The sequence below is a fragment of the Xenopus laevis genome, chromosome 6S (assembly GCF_017654675.1).
Source record: "Xenopus laevis strain J_2021 chromosome 6S, Xenopus_laevis_v10.1, whole genome shotgun sequence".
In the NCBI taxonomy this organism is placed as follows: Eukaryota; Metazoa; Chordata; class Amphibia; order Anura; family Pipidae; genus Xenopus; species Xenopus laevis.
The window spans coordinates 46,738,335-46,750,144 of NC_054382.1; the positions used below are offsets into that span (position 1 = coordinate 46,738,335).

Below are 11,810 nucleotides of genomic sequence, written 5' to 3' on the forward strand. Positions count from 1 at the left end.
AGGTGTCCACCTCTGAAGAAGGAAATAGTTGAAAGAGTAGTTGACAAGCAACCTATTTCCTTCTTCAGAGGTGGACCTTTGAGTTTGTCTGTATCTGTTAGTGAGCCACCACAAGAAAAATGAGTAAAGCTTGAAAGGCTAAAAAGGCATTCAGTCAAGTTCAAATGGCCAAAGCCAATACTAGAATAGTATTCAAGTTCACAAAATGTTCAATAGTTTGATAATTGTTTATTTGCAGGCCCAAGGGACATGTCTCATTGTGAATTGTAATAAGGGCACAAAAGTGACACCAAAGAAATGATCAGTGCTTGGAGACAGATGTGGCCAGGGTGACACAGCAGCATACGAGGAGAAGAGTAACCAGGGACATGACATGAGGCAAGACTTGGGAGTTTGGGAAATGTTACTCCAAGAGTACAGGGGCAGTCCTATATCCTGGAGACAAAAGGGTTCTCAGACAATTGCAATTGTACACTAATGCACATGTGACATCTATTGGACAGGGAGGTGTATTGCCTTCTGAAGAATGGAGACCTCACATCACACACAGTACTCTGAAGTTTCCATATTTTAAGCATTAGTCTTTGACTAATCTCTATGTATGAACTACCAAAGAGTATCTCCCAAAGAGAAGCAGCGTCCCTATAACCTCTTCTAAATACATGGTTGAAACAAGAGAAGAGAGAGACATTTCCTGACAGATGTACATAGAGCATGAGAGGCCTAATCCTACTGTGACATATACAACATGCAGCCCCTACTTCTGCTTTAAATTCATTTGTTCATTACTGACTTTAACCTTATTCCTGCACACAACGGTTTATGGATTTTTCAAACAAAATTTCTAAAAGCAAAAGGAATATCTTCTGTAATGACAAGTGTTGTATCTTTCAAGCTTTCTTTGTGAGACACTCACCTGACAGGACTCTCATGGTAACATCCTGATACTTTATGGTAAAGGCACAATAAAAACCAAATTGGTACTGTAATATCATAATAGACCCAGCTGAAACTGTGACAGACAATAAAGCAAAACAAATATTGAAATATTGTATATAAGTCACTTTATTTCTTCTGTTTAGCAACAGGAATTTATAGTTTTGGAGTTACAGATGGTTCATGCTATTCTGTACAGCAATCTTCAAACTCCATCCAAGTAATTGAAACTCCTAGTTAAAATAAATATTTACTGTAAGTTTAATATTAAAAAAAGCAATATTTTACAGTGTATCTAGTGTATCCATGTTAAACATAGTTTTAAATAGGTTTATTTTATGTGAGTAAAATAAGAAAAAGAAATAAGAATTCCTAAAGAATAAAACACTTTAGAAATTAAAATTTCTGCAAAGTGTATTCTGGAATTTTAGCCCAGAGCATTGCTATATATTTCATAGGCTTCAGAAAGGCATTACAGTGCCTATAAGATCCTGGTATGATAAAAAAACAGCTTGTTTAGTTTGTGTTGTGTTGTTATGTTACATTTGAAACAAACACCCTGTGCAAATGTCTTTTCATCTGAATAAAACAAACTTGGGGGCCCATTTACTTAGCTCGAGTGAATAGAGGAAAAAAAACTTCGAATTTCAAATGTTTTTTTTGGCTTCTTCGACCATCGAATGGGCTACTTCGACCTTCAACTATGACTTCGACTTGAACGATTCGAACTAAAAATCGTTAGACTATTGACCATTCGATAGTCGAAGTACTGTCTCTTTAAAAAAAAAAACGTTGACACCCTAGTTCGCCACCTAAAACCTACCGAAGTCAATGTTAGCCTATGGGGTAGGTCCCCATAGGCTTTGCTAGCTTTTTTTTTGATCGAAGAAAAATCGTTCGATCGATGGATTCAAATCCTTCGAATCAAACGATTTTCGTTTGATCGAACTAATTGTGGTAAATCCTTCGATTTCGATATTCGAAATCGAAGGATTTCAATTCGCCAGTCTAATATCATGGGTTAATTAACCCTCGATATTCGACCTTAAGTAAATTTGCCCCATAGTGTCTTGCTGGAGTTCTGTTATGTATCACTCTAATCTCTAATGCAATACAAAGCTGAGCCTCAAGTTTGACAATAAACCCTCACTGAACAATTTTCTTTGTAGCAGATTTTCATATGCATTCACTTTTTATTGCCAACTCTTTAACTGAAGGTGGGAGCATCAATACCAAGACAAAAAAAGTTCTGCTAACAGCCAGCCAACACTAAGCCTATAAATATAAATCAGTGAGTTTTTAGTAATGCAATCTCCTGTGCTGAGTTTATTCCATTCAATGAAGGTCATAGGAAATAAGACTTAGATTTAAATTGAATTGTAGAGCAGTACCAGGGCCCACCCTAGTGATGGGCGAATTTGACCCGTTTCACCAAAAAGTCATGAAACAACAAAAATTCGCCAAAATGCATGGAAGTCTATTGATGTCAAATCTTTTGGAATATGAATAGGAGAGGTCCTAAATAGAAAGATGATTAACAAAAAGTAGCAATATCAATAAATGTAGCCTTACAGAGCATTTGTTTTTAGACAGTCAGTGACCCCCATTTGAAAGCCGAAAAAGAGTCAGAAAAAGAAGTTAAATAATTAAAAAATTATAAAAAAAATAATTAAGACCAATTGAAAAGTTGCTTGGAATTGGCTATTTTATATTATACTAACAGTTAACAGGTGAACCATGCATTTAATGGCCTACAGCTTCTTACCATTTTCCCACTGACTTTTTTTCAGAACATTAGAAGGTAGTGTTTAACATCCAGCTTTCATGGGATAATTTATTATAGAGATTTATAAACAACTGATATGTGAGTGTGTGTCAAATGCAGTCTTTTCTATTACACTTTTAATGAGATTGGCACATTATTTGATGTTTTTTATTTGTCTTTAGTAAAAAGTAGTATTAGAGCATGTATTGGTCATAAAATAATGATAAAAGCTTTTTTTTTTTTTTTACCAGTTATTGTTATTTAAGCTATTGCTAAAATAACTATAACTGGTAACATTCCAAAAATAAATCTTTGATTTTTAAAGCGAGCACTTACCTGATCTATTTATATGTCTTGTATGTTGCACTGGAGCAGAAACCCTCTGCACTACATTTATGCAGAGATGAGTTGTGTTCAGCCAGAAATGCTGCTAGACATGCCCTGCTACTTTCTTGCTTATGTGCATACTACAGTATTAATTTTATTGCAAGTAATTTAATGCTATACAAATGTGTTAGAAAGAGTGCACACAGCAGTCGAAGCTCACGTTGCTTTTTTCATGATGTAGCAGCACCGACTGTGCTTGTGGATTTAAAAAGTTAAAAGCAAGAAAAGTAGGCCAAAATGGTTATTTGAAAGGAGAAGGAAAAGTTAAAGCTAAGTAAACTTAGAAAGGTCTATAGAAATATACCAGTATACCCTCAAAGTAATGCTGCTCTGAGTCCTCTGTCAAAAGATACACCAAATGTCTTGCCTTTTATTGTGTACACATGGGCTTCTGTATCAGCCTTCCTGTTTTCAGCATAAACCTCCAGGGCTTGGGCTTGAGCATGCTCAGTTTGCTCTTCTCCCCTTACTCCTCCCCTCCCTGGTGTAATCTGAGCCCAGAGCTATGAATGAGCAGGGAGAGACTCAGGCAGGAAATAATGTCACACCAAGCTAAAATACCAGCTGCTATCCTAAACAAACAGCTGTTCACTCGGGAATTGAAAATCATTCTACAGAATAAATATAGTGTTCTAGATTGAATTATTATGGCTATTCTATTGGCATTAACTGTCTTGGTAGCTTTCCTTCTCCTTTAAAAATAGGGACAGCATGGGGAGAGTTGGAAAATCCTACCCTTTTAAGGAGTATAACCTTAAGGGTTATAGACACACAGCAACATGCACACAATTCCCACAATGGCGCTGTTTGCTTATTGCTGAGCCAATAAGAAATAAAAGCAAATACCTTTTTCATCCATTCCTGAGTATGTATTTATCTACAATGTTCTTCTCTTCAGGAGTGAGGGCAACACCTGCTCTCATTTTATTGAAAACAGCTGTTAAAAAAGAAAAATTGCCATAGAATAAGTTGTATGTGCTTAAACTATTGGTAGAATTAAAGAATTTCAATGTAATTCCTAACAATTACGGGCATATTTATCAAGGGTCGAATTTCGAATTGAAAAAACTTCAAATTCGATTCAAAGTGAAGTCAAACTTTTTTTTGGGTCGAATAGGTCAGTTTTCGGAAAAATTCTAATCGTACTATTGAAGGAATAGCACATTCGATCAAATTCGATACAAAATTTTCCCCCAAAAAACTTTGATTTCTCAAAGTCCACCAATTGACTCTGAATAGGTACTAGGAGGTCCCCCATATGCTAAAACAGCACTTCGGCAAGTTTTAGATGGTCTTAAAGAGACCGTACATGATAATTTTCTAATTTCAAACTTTTTTTAAATTCAAATCAAATTTGGACTATTCCCTAGTCGAAGTAAACAAATAATAGCTTCAAATTCGAAGTTTTTAACTTCGAAAATTCACCTCCACCTTTGATAAATCTGCCCCTTAATCTCCTTATATTTATACATTTAAAAAGAATAAAGTGGGGCTTGTTTGCCATTGTCCCTTTTATTTGCTATCCTTAGCTCACAACACTAGTGATCAGAAAAAACTCAACCTGCACTCGGTCTGCAAATTTTTGCCAGTTTTATCATCTGCAGCTTTACTAGCATTTAATAGCATATTTATGCTGAGGAGTAGGGTGAGCATTTTTATTATAAGATTAGGTCACTGATGGACTACAAAACTGCTGTTTGTAGTGTTGGTTGAGTACAACTTGCAAATCTCTCTGCCAGGGGATTATTTATACTTGAGACCATGAAAATGGTGGGAAATACAGAAATCCCAACAGGTCACCAATGGAAATGTTTAAAAAAGATTTTAAGACAACATCTTTATAGCCTTAAGCCTTACATGCTTCATTCTCCAGAAGTGCTCAATCATAGGCTTTTATAGTCCTTGAAACAATCAGGCAGCAGCACTCAAAAAGGTACCAAAAATTTTTATTTGTGTCATGGAATATGCAACATTTCAGGCCTGATAAAGAACTGGTGTGAAGCCCAGCAAATAATCATCTTACAGTCCCTGACCACAGGTGACCTGCAAACCCACCAATACTGCCTGTCACTTCCAAACACTAGTGCCACTGGCGATCATTTGGAATCCCTTGCCATCGCATACCTCCTTCCCCGCCAGTCATTCAACTCACTGCCAGCTTGCAGGCCCCACCCTGTTGTGCCATAGACAGCAGTCAATGCAGGGTTAGATCTAACCCTGTCTTTAGCAAAATTAAACACTATCTGTACCTTTTTGGGAGTGCTGCTGCTGCTGCCTGATTATTTCAAGCCTCAGGGGGACTATGCTGCCATAAAGTAGGTTTATGTTTCTGTGGCAATGTAACACTGATAATGCAATTATACTTGTAAGGGCCCATAAGTTTAATTGCCCTTATGGCTTCATTCCCCGCCAGTGCCTCCCTTCCCTGTTGCTGGGTTAAAACCCATCTAACATATTTATACATTATTTGCATACCCATTCTATTGGTTCTAGGAAGTGACCACTTCTTGCAGGGTGGGGCACTTCCTCTTTGGACTGCAGCAGTTCACCTGCGCAGTTGTTCCACTGAGCCTGGAGTCAACAAGGCCCCAGAAGTGTTAGGCCCTAAAGGGACAACCCCTTTAGAGAAGTCGGGGTACAGGGACCTCGTGAACGAGGTGAAGCCAGTGTATAGGATAGCTGTTTTCATAGCACTTTTTAGTGAGAGTGAGTCAGAGATGCTTAGCTAGTAAGAGCAGCTCAAGCTCCAACAAGGAGGATAGAAGGGAGTAGCTCTCCCTCAAGCTCTGCTTTGCCAGTAGTGAAGGGACCACAGTACTGACAAAGGATTCAGGCTCTAACCCTGTTCCACAACTGCTGTATGGGATCCAGGCCACACGAGGTACTGAGACCCTGGAAGGTGATCCTACCAACTGCCTGTGCTATTCCTACTGTGGATGCCTTTTCAGACTGTGCCTGCTATACCTTTGATTGTACCTGGTACAGTATGTACTTTGATCTACCTCAGCTGTGAGTATTATAACCCTGTGGAGCTTTGTACCTGAATAAATCTTGTTCTATCTGTTTGCAAAGAACCCCTGGCATCCAACATCTGTTATTTATATCTTTGGCAGTAGTGAGTTGTAGATCAACAACATCAACACGTGTTATTTCCATATTGCAAAAGCCCATCCTGGTGAAAGAGGGTCGCGTGTAGCCCATGCTTTATCACACTAGTTGGTAATTGTCTAAATCAGCCAAATAGGTGCTAAATACTGGTAAATGTTGACACAAGTTTACTACTACTACCTCTGGTAAAAAAACTCATGTTACTATAAAGTGCTAATTGTTGCCCCCCATAGGGAAAAGTGAATTGACAATTACCAGCAATAGTCTTGGGGTTCACAGTACTACGACGTGCAAGAGAGTCAAGAGCAACTAAATAAAGAATAAAGAAAACAAAATATTTTAAGGTTATACATGCCAAATATAGGAGAAGGTGTCCAGGTTTTATCTTGTGCAGTTAAAAATAAAATTAATCAAGGTTATGAAATATTGTAACATTTGCAATAATCAATGACTAGATAGTCCCCCATCCCTGCTTCCCCCCCCCCCCGCATCAATGAAAAATGTCCCTAAAATATGTCTAACCTAACAGTGCAGAGTTAGAACAGCGGAGTTTGTGGGCACCATCTTCGGATCTTCAGATTTTTTTAGGTCTTCTTTGACAATTTCTGGCACTTTTGGCGCATGCGCAGTCAGTACGAACTGGAAGACTGCTCCAACTGTGCATGCGCCGATGTGACGCTCAATTACAGATGAAGACTGGCGATCCGGAAGATGACGCCCACAAGCTCTGCTGCGTTTACTCTGCACTGATAGGTGAGAAATATTTTACGGACATTTTCAGGTCTATTGATGCAGGGGGGGGGCTATGTAGCTTATTAATCAGCCTTACATTGTGACATTTATATTCTATGTGTACTGTATATTTTGAGTGGGTCCCTAAGCTCAGTAAGTAACAGCAGGACAGAGCAGGACAGAGCAGAAAAGAGTATGGATAGCTACTGGGGCATCTTTGGAGGCACAGATCTTCTCTGCTAAAGGGCTGTGGTTGCCTTGGGCTGCTATAGAAATCCAAAACATAATGTATAACATTTCTGCCTTATTTCTTTAGTTAAGTGTTAGTTCTCCTTTAAGAATCCACTGAATCTTTCAAACAACACACGTATCTAAAATACCTCATATCTCTTCAGGCTTCAGTTTCAAAAAGAAACAAAGATAATAATTGCTGGGAGTGGTGAGGAAGCATATTGCATGGAATACAATGCGTATCTTAGCTAAGGTAATGAAGGTAATATATATTAAATACAGTATTGTATCTTCCAATGACAGCTTCAAATGAAAATCTATGGATAATAATGTGCAACCCACTCTTAAAAATACAGATGGTATCCTTTTCCAGGTTCTGCAGACATCTCTCATATATTGTATGTATTAACCCATAACATCTAACCAAACACTCTGGGAATTGTAACAATTTACCAGAACCCATAATATTGGTAATTATATCTCGGCTTTTCTATAATGATTTCTCCCAAATTGTTATGATTAATCAAACTGAGTCAGCTGAACCATAAAACAATACCCTGTATAAAATCCAGTATACACTGCTTTGATTCACTCACTCTTAACTTCTTCAACCTTTCATGTATGACTTTACCATCTAGAAAGTGGAGGTAACCAGAGGATAATGGGGAGTTAAGGAGTAAACCTTTTTACTCTGAACCTGACTTTATGGCTACACCCCATAAAGCAATAGAGGCGATAACCCACAATATGTGTTGTTTCATGCCAAATTTTTCACTTGCAGTGTGATTAATACCAACAGAGACGCCAGTTAAAACTGGCATGGGCAAGTCCAGACCCAGCTTTGGGCATTTTACATGTTTATTATTAATGTTCGGCTTTAGGAAGGCATTTGTCTTTTTAAAATGTATGTTTATTAAATTGTGTTTATTAACACAAATGTATATTTATTAAATTATTACATTATGATGTTCTTTTTTTATCACTTTTGCATACTTTTAATAGGATGCTACTAGGGACAACAGAGAGGACTAATGCCGTATGCAGATGTTTTCTTGTTTAAGTTCACTTACAGGACTGATTTCTTACAGGGTTTTAGAAAGTGTTGGCAACTGCTATCCTGTTAAATAAATGTTTTTGTATTTTGTCTTTGTGGAAGCTGCTGTTCTTCTCAAAAATTAAGCTGTATTTGGTACATTTAAAGTTGTAAAAAAAATCTTAAATATTAATGCTGACGGCACAGTACAACATGGCTATGCTTAGAGAAGGAACTGTTAGCCCTAGTATTTGCGAGACATACTTTTGAAAAAATACAGAATTAATACTTTTACTTCTCCAGAATGGCTCTAATACATGCTTCTTATGTGATCTTTTATATTTTGTCACTTTACCATTTGCAAAATTTCCCATAGTTGCTCTAGCTTGAGGTGACATTCCTTTGACATATCGTTCAGACACATCAGCTTTAGAGGCTAAAGGCTGTGTCATTGAGTTGGCACAGAGGGCAGCAAGGAATAGACAGAAAAATATATCTTTGTACATCCTGTGGGGAAAAACAAGCAAACACTATTAACACAAGATACAACTATTACTGGCTGTATAGATCATTCTTATAGGTGAAATAAATACTAAACATATTCATAACAAAAGAAGTCTGAAACAACTGATTTCTGTACACTATTTTTTGGAAGAACTTTGATGATTTTTTACAAAACGACAAAAATACGTGAACTGCTTTTACAGAGTGGGAAACTGCTGCTCTGCAAGTAACAGCAATGTCAAACCCATTTCTTCCACTCCTGCAAACTATTAACAGCAGATAACAAGACAGCAGCTCCCTGACACCTCTCCTGAAGGATTCAGCTGCCTGAACTGATAGTGCCTACATGTTTATATGCTGCTAGCACTGCCCTGATTTGGGCTATACCACATTCAGTTAGAGAAACTGTATTTTAGTGAGTGGGGAAATGGGCAAAGCTGTCCATTGTGCCTCCCGTTGATTTGAAGGGCAATAGCAGATGGAGCACTTTGTCTACTTTGAGAAATCTCACTGCCCTGCAGTCAATAGATTACCAGAAATGCCTACAGTATGAATTGCTCCCTGTGTAAATTACTGTGGGTACAACGTTCTCTGTCCCACTCCCACCTCCCTGTCATGGGCCAGTGAGGGGCAGACAAAGCAGAGTGGATACAGAACATACAGGGTGAGTCCGGGAACATTTCAGGAGCCTTAAATCACAAAGTAAGGGATTTTCTTATCTAGAAATACAGCGATTGGCAAGGGACAGAGCTAACAAATTGATGTGGGGACTTAAAAAAAAAAATATAATATATGAGAAAATGTTAAATCCAGGGACGTAAATTAGGGTTTATACTGTATTAACAAGAGTGGTAACAAGACATCTGTGCTGCTCTAAAAGCTGATGGACAAAAAGCCCTGTGTGCCACAGCCCTAATGGAAACTGTCTAAAATTGCTAGTATAGAGGGTTAGTAAAATGTTTTATTATATATAATATTGTATAGACCAAAATAAACACCTCAATCATCTGCAATACTAAAAATGTGTTGGATGTGAGAATAGCACCCAGGCACGAGAAAAAAGAGAGAAACCTAAGACCTACGTACAGGACTGGGAGATATTAATTGAATAGGTCAGATAATATATCTCTGAAAAGACTTGCATTGTGTTGTGTTGGCTCTGTGTAAAAGTACAGGATCATGCATAATGACCACATAGTGCTGCCTACACACCATTATTAAGACTAAAAACATATAGTACAGGTATAGGATCCCTTATCCGGAAACCCGATATCCAAAAAGCTCCAAATTACGGAATTCTCCCATAGACTGCATTTTATCCAAATAATCCAAATTTTTAAAAATTATTTCCTTTTTCTATGTAATAATAAAACAGTAACTTGTACTTGGTCCCAACTAAGATATAATTAATCCTTATTGGAAGCAAAACCAGCCTATTGGGTTTATTTAATGTTTAAATTAATTTCTAGTAGACTTAAGGCATGAAGACCCAAATTACGGAGATCCGTTATCCGGAAAACCCCAGGTCCCGAGTATTCTGGATAACAGGTCCCATACCTGTATAGATATATTTATTGGTTTAAGAATAACATTGTAAAATGTTAGAATTAATTATTTGCAAGGCAGCCAGTGAAATATAGTATTAAAAACAACACCAAAAAAAGCCTTTTCTTCACTTTTATCCATATATCCCTGGTTATCTAATCCATTCCTTAAACCTCTATATCTAGCTGTTCCTTGCCTCTGGAATTCCATCCATGAATTTCCCAGTGAGAAACTCACCTTCAGCTTTGTCAAAACTAAGCTTAAAACCTACATCTTTTGGCACTGATACAGCATGCAATACAGTCTTGCCATCTATGCACCATTTTCTCACACATTTCCCTCGCATTTGTGGCTATAAATTACCCACCTGCTTCCACTTTAAGCTTTAAAGGGTAGGGACTTTCTTCCTGCTGTGTATATTAGCAGATGGCTCAGAAGGACTTAATACAAGTGAAAAAAGATAAAATCACAAAAAGTGTGCAATATGATGGTCAATGGTATGGTATAAATGCTCCTTTTAACATGTGCCTAGTTCCAATATGCTGGTTTATTGATTGGGACAAATGTTATGCTAGATGCTCATTTTAATCCTCCTCATCTTTACCATATATGACTGATAAAAAAGGTAGCTTAGATGGAGATCTTAGGCAAAATAAACAAATAAAAGCATCTAGTATTATAAATTAGATCACAACAGCACAGAAAGGTATACAACTATGAATAAAATAAATGTATTGGACATATGGCATAACTTTGAACCTGTGCTCCACATGGTTTTGTTGAAATGTGGTTCCACTTACCTTTCAAATGTATTAAGTTTTCAATACCAGAAGAAACAAAGTGCTGAATACAATTTGTTGCACTGCCTCTTTATATTGCACTGAACATTATGTATCCCCTTTTAATTTGATCTGTTTGCACAAACGAGGCGTCAGTATCACTCATGTTCAGCTTGATGCTATGAACTCATGATAAAGTATTTGCAATGCTTTCCTTCAAGCCTTTCTCTAGTTTGGCTATGTAATGGAACATTTTTTTAAAATGCAGTTAGTATTTGCTAAATTCTGTTGCCAGACAGAGAGGTGAAGAGATGCCTTTGGTTTAATGGTTTATAAACTTAAAACAATCTTGAGGTACAGCATCTGGTCAGCTTTCACCATGCCTTACCAGAAGCATGGATACAGTATATGTTGTTGTATCCATTATCCTGTTATAGTTCCAGGAATATCCAGCAAAGTATCAATGTCCTATCTTGCCTTAAGGCTTCATATCCAAAAAAAATTTAAAACAATAAATAGGATTTCAGTCAAATGCCACCAGGCCTTCAGACTGAAATCATGGGGCAGAGGTATATCCCCTATGAGGGTTTACATATTTAGTGGCTAATTTATTTAACTAAAGTTCTAATTTTAAAAGGATGCCTGGAGAAGGCAAGTGGTTGCCTCTCTTAGGCGTGCCAGAGTATTTGATTCCATTGAATAGCAATACCTGTGGAAAATTCTCCATAAAATGAACCTAGAGCTGGCCATAGGCACAAAGATAAAGTCGTACGAAATGAAGGTTTGTATG

At 37.4% G+C, this 11,810-nt stretch overlaps 1 long non-coding RNA gene across 2 annotated transcripts; it reads right to left on the reverse strand.

The window, feature by feature from the left end:
* Window positions 1-1,047: 1,047 nt before the first annotated feature.
* Window positions 1,048-11,147, reverse strand: LOC121395042. 2 transcript variants are annotated; one of them, XR_005962207.1, is made up of 6 exons: window positions 11,042-11,130; window positions 10,609-10,681; window positions 8,548-8,699; window positions 6,452-6,505; window positions 3,935-4,025; window positions 1,048-1,169 (listed from the first exon to the last, which is right to left on the reverse strand). It is a non-coding gene; the product is annotated as an uncharacterized LOC121395042 (long non-coding RNA). The 2 variants fall into 2 exon arrangements; XR_005962206.1 differs by lacking the exon at window positions 10,609-10,681 and having other exon boundaries at window positions 11,042-11,147.
* Window positions 11,148-11,810: the final 663 nt, after the last annotated feature.